Source organism: Hylobates moloch, unplaced genomic scaffold (genome assembly GCF_009828535.3).
Source record: "Hylobates moloch isolate HMO894 unplaced genomic scaffold, HMol_V3 SCAFFOLD_6, whole genome shotgun sequence".
Lineage (NCBI taxonomy): Eukaryota > Metazoa > Chordata > Mammalia > Primates > Hylobatidae > Hylobates > Hylobates moloch.
The window spans coordinates 122,905,734-122,922,548 of NW_026652281.1; the positions used below are offsets into that span (position 1 = coordinate 122,905,734).

Genomic DNA, 16,815 nt, shown 5'->3' on the forward strand with positions numbered 1-16,815 from the left:
TTAGACCTCGCTAATAGCAGTAGCCTCTACATTTAGATCATGCATACAATAAAAGGAAGCCTTCAGAATTCCTCTCTCCCTCTCCCCCTTCCCTTTCCTCCCCTTCTCTTACACACACACACACACACACACACACACACACACACACACAAAAGAGTTATCCCATCCAATCTGACATAAATACCTTCCGTCTAAGCAGTTTTCACCCATTAGATTTAAGCCTATTTAAAATGATTTTCTCATGTAAAACTATATCCTGGTGACACTAATCTTTCCTGTCTTTATTATGGATTAGTCAGAATAGAATTTTACAGTGATTTTAATATTGAGAAATGAAAAGTTGAGCAGTCTCACACTCTTGGGAGAGATGAACTCTTCAGTCTTCAGTCCTGAAGGCAAATGTAGGTGAGGGATTAATAAGAGTCTCTTACATCATATTCTAACCAATATTTCTTTCTGCCACTTTTGGGAGAAGTAAGTCCTCAGAAAAGCACTCTAGGGTTTTGTCCACATATCAGAGAATAACAGAGCAGTAAAGCAGGGTCATGCCCTTGCCATCAACGAGGTGAGAGTTTATCCTATTATATTTTAAGACTGCCAGAGAAGAAAATATTGCACTTTCCCTCAATAACTCATTGATAAAGCACATCAGACACTCTTCTTACTACAAATAGCTAACCTAAATCCTTCACACTAGAATTCATCTCCATTTAAGTTCTGTGCAAAACACAGCAGTTTACACAACATATGGTTTAATTTCAGCTTCATTTAAAAAAAAAGACAAGATGGATGGATGGATGGACGGATGGACAGACGGACGGATGGACAGATAAGTAAGTGAACAGAGCTAAAATGTTAACAATATTAGGGCATTAGAATTATATATATTATTTACTTGCTTTGTTCTTTTTAGTGGTTTATAAATTTTCTATTTAAAAAATATGTATTCCTTTGGCAATCACCAAAAAGTCTATTAAGTAAAAAGACCCTGAGTATCACTTTTATATAAATAAATAAAGCATTTTATAAATGGCTCTGTGCCTTTTAAACCATTTTCAGCAACAGTACCTGCTAACTTCTGGCTTGCTCTTCATTTAAAGTCTTGTTAAATCACCTCTTGGCTTTTCTTTTCCCACGTTATGTAATCTCGTTTCTTTGTAGCTCATGTCTTAAGACTTTCTCCCCACCCTGTACTTGAAAGTACATAGTGTTTCATCATCCTCAAGACATATAAGGATGACTCAGGTTTTCCTTCACCTGTCTTTCATCTCTGAGAAGCCTACAGGGAGGACTCCCCATCACATTTATGATATTACAAATTCAGGGTCATACTTACTCCTCAAAACTCAATATCGTTAACAGTGTACATTCTATATCAGACATTGTATTATCTTCTGAGGTTGCTATGCTTTGAAAATTATTTTCTCTCTTTTATACATGAAGAAACTATGGCAAAGAGATGTTAAATAACTTGCCCAAGGTCACATAGCTTAATGTCATGAGGATTCACTAGCTATCACCTCAAAATCCTAGTCTTCCTCTGCTCTTAGTGAATGACACAACTGTTTTTCTAGTCCACGAGATTAGAAATCTTAGCAATGTGTTAGATGGTCCCCTCTCTAGAATCAATCTAAACATCCAGTAAGTCACCTGATTGTGTTTATTTCACTTGGGATGTCCCTCAACAGTCCATGTTACTCTTCCTTGCTACTGCTACTGCCTGGGCTTGGCATAGAATATTCTCTCTCCAGGACCATTGCAAAGTGCCTCCCAATGGGGTCCCTGTCTCCAGCATGAATTCCCTAAACTCCATACTGACAAAAGTCAACTTCCTAAGCACACACTGATCATGTCACTGCCTATTATGGCAGGGTGAATAATGCCCATGTGCTCAGTCTTATGTGTATAAGACTCATCTACAATGTTGCATTTAGTTGTTGTTTGTTCATTTTCATTGCTACATAGTGTTCTACTGATTGAAAACACTCCAAATTATCCAATCTACAGAAAATATTTAGAATGGACTCAGTTTATGGCTATTATCAACAGTGCTGTTATGAAAATGCTTATAATGTAACCAGACATATATGTGCACAAGTATCTCTGGAGTATCCAGCAGTCAATTACCTAGGCCATAGCACATGCACAGTTTCAACTTTAATAGATCAGGCCAAATGTTTTTCTAAATGGTTGTATCTATTTTTTCTTCATTGAATCCTCAATTTCAATTGCAAAGACTAGCACATGGTACGAAATCAATAATGCATTTAGGAAGGAAAGAATGAAGAGATGGAGGGAGTGTAGGGAAGAGAAAGTGAAGAACCAAAAGGAGGCAAGAAATGTATAATTCATCTCAATACTTGTGTCAGGGAAAATGAACCAGATATCACAGGAGTTCCACCGGCTGAGGTCAACAGAAGACAACCTTCACCTGACTGTGGGATAAGCCACCTACAAAATCTGAGAGTGAGGCTCACCCACTCAAGCAGTGCCTGTATCTGAGTCCCATCTCTTGCTTTGTCCACTTAGTAGGTGTAATTCAAAACAAAACCCAATGGAACTGTGACAGAGAAAGCACAACTCAAATCCCAGAACACCGTTGTGAAAATGAAGGGCAGCTTATACAGTCATTTAAAAATTTGTTTTCTTCTGGATTTGAGAAAATAAAAAAGTTCAGGGGAAATACGGATCAGGAATTAATCCCCAGAGCACGCAGCCAGCAGTGCTGAATCCACAAAACGGCAGTTTCCGGGAAAGCAAAAGCTCTTAATGAGATCCTGTCCTTGAATTATTGACTGGTTAGGTGTGGCAAATCTTGCCTAATTGTTTTCATGATGGGAATCTAATTAAAGTGTCTTTGAGGGGGAAAAAAAGGTTCCACAGACACTCTTGTTGTGATGACCTCAGTTCTAATCATGTTTTTAGCATTCTCCTGTAAGCACACAGAAATAGGGTTCCCAAAGGAAACATGGGGTCTTCAAGTCAGACTGCCCACTCACTCCTGACCAACTCCCTGGCTCTGCTGCTGCCACAGAGACTTCCTGACTCACTGCTGCTCCACGATGGCAGACTATATAGTCTCTCCCATGCTGTCTGTCTGAACCCATTTACATAACTGCCTCCACAGAAAACCAATGCAATTTGCAGAGCTCTCAATACATGCTATGCAGTTTCAGCCTTAACATGAACATGTGTATTTATATGTGTAAAATCACACACACACACACACACACACACACACTATATATATATATGTCTTTAAGACAGGGAATGAAGGTGGGCTCCTGGAATTAGACCATTTACATTCACATCTTGTTTTAGCTTGCCTACCCACCTACATAGTAAGTTCCTGAAGCTCTGTGAAGTTTGCTGTTCTCTGTAAAATGGGGTTAATAATACCTATTTCATGAGTTCTCTCAAGGTTGAATAAGGCAATATGTGGAAAGCACTCAAAGTACTAAGTGTAAGCAGTCAACAAATGTGAGTAAACAGTACTAACATTAGTAATAATTATGCTGTTCTACAACTACCATTATTATACCAATTTAAAGTAAAAAAAAAAAAAAAAAGCACACAGTGGCTGAGAAGTCAAATAACCACTGTGAAAATCCAGCCCAAGCCAACTCCAAGACTCTGTAATTCCTTAACTTCTAGATGGAACTCAATCACCATAAACCACTTGGCACTGAAGGGAATGAACCCCTTCCCACCCCAGTTCTGACATTCAAAGCTCTTGGAGCAGAAGCCTCCCAACTTCCCAGACTCCTGTGTGCTACCCCACACTCTGCACTGTGAAACCAAACATTCTACCATCCTTCTCTGATCTCCTCTCCTAAGCGTTTTCCCTCTGAGCTGTTCTTCTAACCCATCCCAGAAACCAACAGGTTGTTACCTAAATTATTAACAATGAGTATCAACAGGGTATGCCATAACACTAAGAAATAAATTAAATGATAGAATCTCAGAGGCTCAGCAGGTTAGTGCAAGTATACATTTCAGGACAGTCTGGCTCTGTCTCTTAAAACATGGTATTTAAGAATTGATTATTAATATGCCTCACGTCTGAAATCCCAGCACTTTGGGAGGCTGAGGCAGGCAGATCATGAGGTCAGGAGTTTGAGACCAGCCTGGCCAACATGATGAAACCCCATCTCTACCAAAAATATAAAAAGTTAGCTGGGTGTGGTGGGACACACCTGTAAACCCAGCTACTTGGGAGGCTGAGGCAGGAGAATTGCTTGAAGCCAGGAGGCAGAGGTTGCAGTGAGCCGAGATCATGCCATTGCACTCCAGTCTGGGCAGCAGAGCTAGACTCTGTCTCAAAAAAGAAAAGAACTGATTATTAATAATAACAGTTAACATATTGTCATAGCCTATTGTGGTAAAGCATTGTATTAAGTTTTTATATACATGCCTTTCAGTTAATTCTCACAACAGTCTTATAAGGTATATAATATTAATCCGAGTTTACAGATTAAAAAAACTGAGGTTCCAAGAGGCAAACTTACTGATGGTCATACAAAAATAAGTGACAGGGCCACTATTAACACAGTTAACTTCAGATCCCATGTCCCTTCCCACAACCCTATTACCTAGAAAAGTGTCTATTTAGTGAAAGCTTATGGGCATCCTGAGTTGATGGCGAAGCTTCAAATTACTCAATGGTTTGTAAACTAGCTTAGGTGGAGGCTTGTCTTGGGATATCAGGCCCAACAGTGCATGAATCCCACTCACAGCTGGTGCTGATTGTCTGCCCAATGGAGGAGGTAGACCCTAAGTCTAGATTGTCACCAGGTTCCTCTCTATTGTCTCGAGATCTTTAGGTTATTCTGCATTATCTCGATGCCTGGTTAATAAAGTATCATAATTTTTAATAACACAATTTTTTATTTCCTATAGCTACAAAAGGTAACCAAACAAAAGAAAAAAATTTAACTGGCATCTGTGTTTCCTAAGAGCAGAAAATGCAATATGGTGTTGACACTAATAATACTTACTGAAGTCTCCCCTCCTCATCCCTTATTTCCATTGATCATTCTTCTTGCATAAATTCAGTAGAGCCCTCATATGAATTTTGACTTTTCAGCAGGTGTTTCCACTGAAAAGTGTTTAGTGTTTGCTAGATAGCAAAAATATTAACTGATCATGCTTTATAAGATTAACAAGAGTTTTGCAAAAAATGAAGTTCCAAAAGGGCTGCCAGCTGTATGTTTGCTTACCAATGGGACCATGGGATACTTACTATTTATCAGGGATTCCAAATCTAGCTACTCAACAGATTCATCAGGAGAACTTTAAAAATGTCGATTTTCACGAGCCAGCCCAGGGATACAAAACTAGAATTACCAAGGTGAATCTACATTTTTAACTCCGCCCCTGAATCTTGGGCCAATATACAACTCAAAACAACTCAAACGAAAAGGAGGATGAAAAAAAATGTCAACAGGCGTCCACTAAGATACAATTATGTATCACGTAACAATGAAGATATGTTCTGAGAAATGCCTTATTAGGCAACTTCATCGTTGTGCAAACATCATAGAGTGTACTTGCATAAACCTAGATGGTATAGCTTACTATACACATAGGCTAGATGGTATAGCCTATTGTTCCTAGGTTACAAACCTGCACAGCATGTTACTATACCGCATACTGTACCCTACTGCAACACAGTGGTATTTGTGTATCTAAACATATCTAGACATAGAAAAGGAACAGTAAAAGTACAGTATAAAAGACACATACCATGTATATAGCGTTTATAGAAAATGATACACACTTACCATGAATGATGGAGCCTGCAGTACTGAGGTCACTCTGCATAAGTCAGTGAGTGAGTGGTGAGTCAATGCAAAGGTCTAGGATATTACCGTACACTGCTATAGACTTTATAAATACTGTACACCTAGGCTATGCTAAATTTATTTTTAAAATTCTTTTTTCAATAATAAATTAACCTTAGCTTACTGTAACATTTTTACTTTATAAACGTTTTCATTTTTAACTTTTTCACTCTTTTGCAATCACACTTAGATTAAAACACACACTGCATAACTGTACAAAAATATTTTCTTTTATATTCTTATTAACTTTTATCAATTTTTAACTTTTTACTTTTTGAATATTTTTGTTAAAAACTAACACAAAAACACACACATTAGCCTAGGACTACACAGGGTCATGATCATCAGTATCACTGTCTTCCACCTCCACATCTTATCCCACTGGAAAGTTTTTACGGGCAGTAACACACATGAAGCTGTCATCTCCTATGATAACAATGCTTTCTAGAATACCACTTGAAGTACCTGCCTAAGGCTGTTTTACAGTTAACTTTTTTAAATATTTTATAAGTTAGGAGTACACTTTAAAACAACAATAAATGGTATTGTAATTACATAAACCAGTAACACAGTCATTTATTACCATTTATATGGTTTGGCTCTGTGTCCCCACCAAATCTCATCTCAAATTGTAATTCCCATGTATCAAGGGAGGGACCTGGTGGGAGGTGATTGGATCATGGGGGCGGTTTCCCCCATGCTGACAGTGAGAGAGTTCTCACGAGATCTGATGGTTTTAAAAGTGGCAGTTTCCCCTGCACTCTATCTCTCTCCTGCCACCTTGTGAAGAAGGTGCTTGCTTCTTCTTCACCTTCCACCATAATTGTAAATTTCCTGAGGCCTCCCCAGCCATGTGGAACTGTGAGTCAACTAAACCTCTTTCCTGTATAAATCACCCTGTCTCAGTTATTCCCTTATAACAGTATGAAAATGGACTAATACACCATTATCAAGTATTATGTACTAATACACCATTATCAAGTATTATGTATTACATACACTACACTTTTACACAACTGGCAGCACAGTAGGTTTGTTTATACTGCCATCACCACAAACACATGAGTAATGCATCACGCTATGATATTAAGATGACTATGATGTTACTAGCCAACAGGACTTTTTCAGCTCCAATATAATCTTATGGTACCACCTAAATATATGCAGTCTGCCATAGACTGAAATGTTGTAGGCAGTGTCGGACTGTATCTCAAAAGCTCCTACTTATGTCATCAAATGCTCTCTTGGCTAAACATCATTGTTTCTAGCTCAATTATCATTTCCCTTTTCAATAAAACAGCTTACTCTACTTTTCAAAATCAGTAACTTTAAACAGTAACCACACTTTGAAAACAACATTTAATCTCATCAGTTCCAACAACTTACATTTATTTGGTGCTTTATAAATGTGCAGAGCATGTCTATTTTTTATCTTATTAAGTCTTCACATCACTCTGTGAGGGAGCTCAGGCCAGCTTTATCCCTTTTCCCACAGTCAAAGAGCACATAAAATGACCAAGCAGAAACAAGAGGAGAAGCTCGCATATTACGGGCTCAATGTAGAAATTCTCTCTACATGGCATTTCCTACCAAATTCTACTGGGCTTCCCCAGTTTGCACTTACCCTGCAGCAAATTCCTTCTCTTTTCCTTTCCCACCCACAATCCCCGTCCCCCGCCATTCCCATTTCAGCCCACAAGTGCTATGTGCATCCCCTTTAGCAGGTTTTCATTCATCATTCATTAGACAGATGGTGATGAAGCATCTTCTGTGAGCCAAGCACTGTGCTAAATACAGGGGATACAGTGGCAAACCGTGACCTCAGTGCACAGCCACCACAAAACAATTAGTACAGGATACAAAAACAGAGGAGACTCGGATTATACGAACACAAACATCAAATGGCAAATGAGTATCTTTTGGAGGGCAGTCTTATTAAGCCAAAAATAAAACTCCAGCCCAGATGATTATATTGGTATAGAAAAGGCCTCAATGCTTGGCTTTTCATAATTGGCGGTGCTTTCTGCTAATTGTTTGATTATCCACTGGCGCACTGGAAATCAAGGTCAATATGAGCAGAGGGAGTCATGTTTTGGGACGAATATGGTAGTATTTATTCAGGCTATTAGTTAACTATACCCTCAAGCCCTTTAGCTCCAGGACTGGGCTTAGAAATAATTCCTAAGTCAGCAGAGCCAGAGTGTTTTAATACTTCAGTAAAAGCAGGTCTGGAGGTCAATCAAAAATGCCAGTGCCAATCTTAAAAACACACAGAAGTCACCAGACTACCGAATTCACTCATGGAAAAAAAAACAAAAAGACTCTAGAGCAGGGTGAAAAAACGGACACACCAAAAAATATGCCCAATTAGCCCTCAGCACGTGCAAATTATACTATTTGTGATTTTTCAGATGAACATTTGAGACTTAGGGCGTTTTAATCCAGAAATTCAAAAATAAAACATTTAAAAAGTTATATGCATATCTATTAGAGAGTGAAGAATATTCATGAGTAATTTCAGTAGTAATGAAAATGTTTTGACCCAACAATAGCAGCAGTCAGGCGCAGAGACTCATGCCGGGAATCCCAGCACTTTGAGAGGTCAAGGCGAGAGGGTCACTTGAGGCCAGGAGTTCAAGACCAGCTGGACAACACAGTGATACCCTGTCTCTACAAAAAAGAAAAAAAAAAAATTAGCCAGGCATGATAGCACACACCTATATCTCAGCTACTCAGAGGCTGAGGTGGCAGAATTGCTTGAGCCCCTAAGTTCAAGGCTGCGGTGAGCTGTGATTGTGTTACTGCACTCCAGCCTGGGCAACAGAGGAAGACCCTGTCTAAAAAAAAAAAGAAAAGAAAAAAAAAGGAACAGTTTCTCATCTCATTAATGTAATCTGTGTTTAAGTTTGATTTTTACTTGTTTTTTACTATATTCCACGAGGGATATATTCAAATTATTAACACACACTTTGCTAGGCTGAGCTTTTTTTTTTTTCTTTTTTGCGACATGGTCTTACTCTGCCACCCAGGCTGGAGTATGCAGTGGCACAATCTGGGTTCACTACAATCTCCGCCTCCCAGGCTCAAGCAATTCCTCAACCTCAGTCAGCCACCCCAGGTAGTTAGGACCACAGGCACACGCCACCATACCCAGCTAATTTTTGTATTTTTAGTAGAGACAGGGTTTCTCCATGTTGCCCAGGCTGGTCTGGAACTCCTGGGCTCAAGCAATCCGCCTGCCTTAGCCTCCCAAAGTGCTGGGATTACAGGCATGAGCCACCGTGCCCAGCCCCTTCATCAAGTCTTGACACACTGCCATGACCCAACTATGCCCAACCACTCTGCCCAGGAGAGGGTGGGCCAAATGGGGTCCTAAAATGGTTTTCATTCAATGAGGCTATAAGCACCTGGAGACAAAGAGCCAGCCTCCAACCTGGCCATGGGCCTATGCAGGGCCCTGGGAGAGTTTTTGCTTTTCCACCTTTCCCGGCCTCCCAAAGTGCTGAGATTACAGGCGTGAGCAACCGTGCCCAGCCTGGCTGAGCGTTTTTAATGTCAAAAATAAGCATCAGAGGATAAGCAGAAGCTTTTAGATGTAGAAAGCTGAAGACATGGCCATTGAAATGCTGTGCTGAGTGTAGAAGAATAATCTTGTTACTCAAATGCAGGAAAAACCCAGTTCGACAACATTGTGAATAGAATAGGTCTCCATTGATGGTAGTAACTTGAAGATACCAGAAAGTTTTTACTTAGCATAAAAACACATATGCTGAAAGAGTAAAGCTGAAGAAAATACTTTTACTAGATGATTATCTTCCAGAATTACATTGCAGTACTCAGATAAAGCAAATGTCAATTACTAAAACCAAATCAAATGCATGTCAATTATATTCCCACATGGTATAACAAATACCTATTAAGAGGAAAAGGGTAATAAATAAGAACCAGAAACAAATAAATATATTTTAAAGAACAGACACAAGCACAAAATGATAAATTAACAAACCTATCTCAGAACATAAGGTTTTGGAGGGTAAAAACCATGACTTTTTTCTTCCTTCTGAAAAGTCTAAAACAATACACTTCATTCTCCATTTTCCAAAGTAAATGCCTGTGTCCTGCTCTACATAATAAAGCATATTCCCACAAAAGCTGACTTTAATTTTTTCCTCTTTTCAGATTAAGATTCACTTTTCCTTTTTCTGACTTGGCCCAAGTGTCTTAAGGCAAAACAGAGCACGAGCATGGCATCTCTCATTCTACACATTCGAGCAGTGCATCAGAGGACCTATGTGATGCCCCTGAATCTACAACTGCCAAGATCACTGCATGAACCTAGAAGAAAACCAGAAATGTGAGCAGATTCAGTCCATGCCAATTGCTTGCATTGACCCTGAATACTATTCTCTCCAGAGCTTCAATTTCACTCTGGAACTAAAATACAAGTTTCCCAGTCCCGTGCTTCTCAAATTGAGGCACTCATAGCCCCAAAGATGTGTACTGAGGGAATGCAAAACTCCACAATGAACATATTTGTGCAGTGTAACAGTAAATCATTACAAACGCTGTTTCTGTATTAAATACATTCTGAGAATTAGAATCAAAGGTATCAGAATTTTTATTATGAAAATAACAACTGTAAAAGTAATAATACAAAACACTAATATCTGCTGACCACTATGGGCTGGCACTATTTTAAGCTCTCTCTATGTACGACTTCATTTAATCCATACAACCACCCTCTGGGAAAGGGTTATCATTCCCATCATATAGATGAAGAAACCAAGGAGTGGAGAAGTGACACAAATTGTACAAGGGCACATAGTTACAGTTTCAGAGGCAGAATTCTTTTGCTTCTTTGAGACAGAGGTTATATTAGTCCATTTTCATGCTGCTGATAAAGACATACCTGAGATTGGGTAATTTATAAAGGAAAGAGGTTTAATGGACTCACAGTTCCACACGGCTGAGGAGGCCTCACAATCATGGTGGAAGGCAAAAGGCACGTCTTACATGGCAGCAAGCAAAAAAAAAAAAAAAAAAAAAAAAAAACTTGTGCAGGGTAACCCCCCTTTATAAAACCATCAGATCTCGTGAGACTTACTCACTATCACAAGAACAGAACGGGAAAGACCTGCCCCCATGATTTAATTACCTCCCACTGGGTCCTTCCCACGACATATGGGAATTGTGTGAGCTACAACTCCAGAGGAGATTTGGTTGGGGACACAGCGAAACCATATCAGGGGTCTTGCTCTGTTGCCCAGGTTGGAATTCAATGGCAGGATCATAGCTCACTGTAGCCTTGACCACCCAGGCTCAAGCGATCCTCCCACCTCAGCCTCCTGAGTAGCTGGGACCACGGCATGTGGCACCATGCTCGGCTAATTATTTTATTATTTGTAGAGACAAAGTCTTGGTATGTCACCAGGCTGGTCTCGAACTCCTGGCCACAAGATACTCCCACTTTGGCCTCCCAAAGTGTGGGGATCATAGGTATTGAGCCACACCTGGCGCAGAGGTAGGATTCTAAACGCAGATGCCTACTCAGTTACTGTGGCATAGGACATGAGAGGAGAGACCCTGTACAGGCCTGGAGGGAGTCAGGTTGGCTGTGTAAATAAAGCAGATCTGTAAATTACTAGACAAAATAGCCAGACACAGAAAAATAAGAGACTATGAGGCTGCCTTAGGTCTTGCTGGCTTTCCAATTCCTGGTTCCTATCCCTTAGGAGGCCTGATCACTGGTACAGAAATATCCCCGTAATCATCTGCAGTAGTGAGTTTCCATTACTTCCAAAGCAAAATAAAGACAATGGGCAGCATGGTGCCAAGAAAACATGAAGAGGAGAAAAGGTGTGCAGAGTCCCCTTCTACTATGCCCCAATTATTTCTGTTCAGGTGCCTACCAACCCCCATGCAGCCCATGTGCTTCAGAGGGAGATGACCTCATCCCCAGCTCCAAGAGCAGATCTTGACTGGATCTGCCAATACACCTATGTCATTCCTCTGAACACTCTGATTGGTCTGGGGGAGCAGGTGTTCTAAGTTGACTCAATCAGCATCAGGTGAAGGGCTTTTTTCCTCAAAAGGTTCCCTCCTCTACATAGGAGACAGGTTCCCTCCTCTACATAGCTCTTTCTCTCATTAAATGTGGACAAATTCATATGCTGCTCCTAGATGATGTTGACAGTCATGAGGAATCCAAACTTGAAAAAAAAAAAGTGGACATACAGAGAAAGGTAGAGCCAAAAGAATAAGAGCTATGGAAAAACTGCCCGCTTGGCTATGAGATAATGCAGTTCCTCAGTGAGAGGAAGGGCAGTGTCACTGCCAACCGCTCAGATTCTAAAGCCAAACAGCCCATGTTTGAATCTGATGCTGCCACTTACTGGCCATCTTATTTCATACAAGTCACTTGACATCTCTAGCCTCAGTTTGTAAAACAAAGATAATAGTTCCAACCCCACATGGTTATTAGGAGGATTAAATATAGACACACATATACACACACACATACACATACATATATCGAGCACTTAGAGCAGAGCCTGCACATAGTAAACACATGTAAGGGATGGCTGGTATTGTCTGAGTCAGGGTTTCTGCTACTTGCAGCACAAGGCGGCCTAACTGATAAAGGAGGAGGGATAAAGTAAGTACAGGAGAGCTTCTCTGAGGCATGGAGTGCCAACCTGGGTTCTGGGAGAGTCAAATGAGTGAGAAACAGGACATCACCCTATCTTCCCGTACCTATTATGGAGAGAATAGAAATTCCATTCCATAAAAACTACAGGAAGACAATGTCGGATAAAATTAGCGAAGGAAGAAAGCACATTAGAGCTATCCAGTTGTGTGACAGTACAGATGGGGGAAAGCCCAATGTAGTTCTGTCGCCCAAGAAGATGCCACAACTGTAGAGATGTCAGTGGGAAGCCAAAATCAGAACTATGTAAAGAGGACATAGAGAAAGGCTTAGTTTCTAAAGGAAACTTATTTTGAGCCCATCTCTGAATTGAGCCAACAGGCCATGCACAGGGACAGAGTGACATCTGGTTTCTAGTCACACACCCACACCTGCTAACCAACACACAGCTTGAAAGTCTAATTTTACACTTAGTAGCCCTGACAGCTTTTTTATTCCCTGTAAAAAAAAACTTGTCCCTATTCTGGGTGCAGTGGCTAGCCATTACTCTCATATTTCCTTAGCAAAGGGAAGAAATTAAAGTAATAATGAATCTTTCTTGGATGCCCCCACTCTATCCCGTTACCCATTTATTTAGAATGTCTGCCTAAATGCCTTTCTAAATCCATGTCAAGAGCTAAGGAAACTAAGTTCTCTAGAATGTGGATCCCAGCTTTCAGCATATCAGCTCCTACTCAGAAACCTCTGTGTGGCTGCTTGTTGCTGAAGGGACAAAACCCATTCTTCGTACCTGGGATCCAAAGCACTCTACAGAACAAGATAACCCCATCCTTTGTAAATGTTTGTATTCCTGCCTCACCACTGTGCTCAAGGTGGAGTCTACGATATCTGCATTCGTATCTTGGCTTAGCAATCTACTGACTGTATCACCTTAGGCAAGTTATTTAACCTAAGCCTCCAAAGAATGCACGTGAAGGATATAGCTTTGACCTTGACATAGTAGGAATCAATAAGTGTTAGCCTGCTGTGTCAATGATAGAAAAAGGTAGTGTTTTGGAGAGGACTGGAACATAACAAACCAAAGAAAGAAAAAAAAAGAAAAACAGGTAGCTGGTCAAACCCTCTTATACAGAAGTCTGGTCATATGTACCAAAATATAAAATGCATACAATCTTTGACCAAGAAATCTCACTTTGCTCAATTTACCTTAAATGATAACTGAATAAGTGGGAAAATATGTAATCAGAGATTTTCATCACGACACTGTAAGAGCAAAAACAAATAATCTAAGTTTCAATTAGTAATAGATCAAGAAAATCATGTAAACAGACAATATCTTCAGGTATGATTAATTTTCCTTTTTTTCTCAGAATTGGTTAATATTTTTACAAGACACATGCATTATTGTTTCTAGAATCAGAATGACTATTTTAAAATAATTTTTGAAAAACACACAAAGGAAAATTGTTCCTAAAGGATGTCCTCCCTGGATTTTCAGAGCTAATTGTCATTTTACATATCACAGATGAAGGTTTAGTTCACCTTTTAAGACTAGCTAATAGCTCAAGTATGTGCAAAAATTAAGGCTAAAACGAAGTAGATGAAATGATTTTTTTGCACAAAATCAGCCAATTCCATCCTTTTGCTATTTCTACATACAAAGAAAGGAGCTCTATTCTCTGGCCACAGCCTTTACACTTAATCCCAAACATCTATGCCCTATGTGAAACTCTTATCATGAGAGAGACTAAGAAAGAAAAACTAGTGGGTGGTTCAGAGCAAGCCCACCTCTGATGCCAATAAGACATGGCTTTCACACCCACTCAGCGGGCTGCTGCAGCATCCTAGAATTATCACTACAGGACCAAAGTTATGGAGAGCGGTAATGATTTGGACAAGTGTTTGGGCTTAAGAATGGACTTTAAATTTTTGGCTTATAGTTGTTTGGGCTTGAGGGCTTTACTGTTTCCATAAAATGATAAGTATATAATAAAAAATTCAAACCACACAGAACAATAACAAAAAACACAGATAATTATCCAGTTCACAGCAATAATCACTATTAACATCTAGTGCTTTTTAAACGTATTTCAAAAAATTAATCATTTTTCACCCATTATACTAGCAAAAGTTAAAAAGCATGTGAATAAGTGCTGACACCGTTATATGGGAATGAACATGTTCATGCGTAAAATGTGCATATTAACACACTGGAAGGCAATGTGACAGAATCTGTGTGTTATGACTGCATGTCAGTGCCCTCCCCCGCCACCCCCAATTCATGTGTTGAAACTTTAACCTACAACAGGATGGTACTAAGAGACTGAGTCTTTGGGAGGTAATTAGGTTTTCATGAGGTCATGAGTTAGAGACTGCATGATGGGATTGGTGTCCTTATAAAAAGAAACCAAGACTAGAACTCACTCTATCCACCATGTGAGGCAATGAGGAGGAGGTAGCATCTTCAAACCAAAAACATGGCCTTCACCAGACACTGGAAAGGCCAGTGCCTAGATGGTGGATTTCCCAGCCTCCAGGCCTGTGAGAAACTAATGTTTACCGTGTAAGCCACAAAGTCTATGGTATTCTTGTTATAGCAGCCCAAACTAAAACACTATATAAACTAATAAAAGTATGCATGTCCTGAGAATCAGCTATATAGTTTTCTGTGTTGAGATATAATTCACTTGCCATAAAATTCACCCTTTTAAGGTACACAATTCAGTGAGGTTTAGTATATTCGCAGAGTTCTGCAACCATCAACACTAATTCCAGGATATTTTCATCACCCCAAAAAAGAAACTCCGTACCCACTGGCAGTCACTCATCACTCTCCTCTCCCCCTAACCCATGGCAACCAATAACCTACATTCTGTCACTATGGATTTACACATTCTAGACTTTTCAAATAAATGGACCCATACAATATGTGGCCTTTTGTAACTGCCTTCTTTCATTTAACATATTTTCAAAACTTGTCCATGTTTAACCACAAATCAGCACTCCCTTTTTGTAGCTAAATAATATTCCATTTTGTGGATACATTACATTGGGCTACATATTTATCAGTTGATGGACATTGGCTTGTTTCTACATTCTGGCTATTATAATGCTGCTATGAAAGTTTTGTACAAGTTTTTGTGTGAACATATATGTTCTCATTTTTCTTGAAGTACCTAGGAGTGAAATTGCTGGGTCAAATGGTAATTCTACGTTTAACTTTTTGAGGATCTGAAAAACTGTTCTCCAAAGCAGCTGCACCATTTTATATTCCCATAAGAAACATGTAAGGATTCTAATTTCTCCACATATCCACAACCAACACTTGTTATTGTGTGACTTTTTTTTTTTTTTTTTTTTGAGACACTCTCACTCTGTTGCCCAGGCTAGAGTGCAGTGGTGCGATCTCGGCTCACTGAAACCTTCATCTCTTGGGTTCAAGCTATTCTCGTGCCTCAGCCAGCCATGTAGCTGAAACCATAGGTGTGCGCCACCACACCCAACTAATTGTTGTATTTTTAGTAGAGACGGGATTTTGCCATGTGACTAGGGTGGTCTCGAACTCCTGGCCTCAAGTGATCAGCCTACCTTGGCCTCCCAAAGTGCTAGGATTACAGGCATGAGCCACCGCACCCAGCCTGTTTTTCACCTTCTTGACAGTGTCCCTTGAAACACAAAAGTTTCTAATTGATGAAGTCAATTTTATCTATTTTTCATTTTGCTGCTTAAATTTTTGCTATCATATCTAAGAAATTACTACCTAACCCAAGATCACAAAGATTTATACCTATGTTTATTTCTAAGTGTGTTATAGTTTTAACTCTTTCATTTAGGTATTTGATCTGTTTTGAGTTAATTTTGTATTCTACATGAGGTAGGGATCTAACTTCACTCTTTCATATGTGGATAGCCAGTTATCCCAGCACCATTTGTTGAAAGAAATATTCTTTCCCCATTGATTGGTCTTGTAATATTAACTGTTTTAAATCTATCTAAAATGTTCTATAGTTTAATTGTGGCAGTGATGGCACAACTATATGTTTGTCAAAACTCAAAGAACTATACACTAAGAAAAGTTTTATTGTATGCAAATAATATCTCAATAAACCTGATATTAAAAAATTCTACTCTAGGCCAGGCATGGGGGATCACGCCTGGAATCCTAGCACTTTGGGAGGCTGATGTAGGAGAATCACTTGAGCCAGGAGTTTGAGACCAGCCTGGGCAACATAGTGAGACCCCATATCTACAAAACAAATTTTTTAAGTAACAAGGCATGGTGACACATGCCTGAAACCTTCATCTTCTGAAGCACGTGCCTGCAGT

At 39.6% G+C, this 16,815-nt stretch overlaps 1 protein-coding gene across 3 annotated transcripts in view; it reads right to left on the reverse strand.

Moving 5' to 3' along the window:
- The window catches only part of PRELID2 (PRELI domain containing 2), a 76,099-nt gene that overhangs the window by 40,730 nt on the left and 18,554 nt on the right, over positions 1-16,815 (reverse strand). The window lies entirely within an intron of this gene.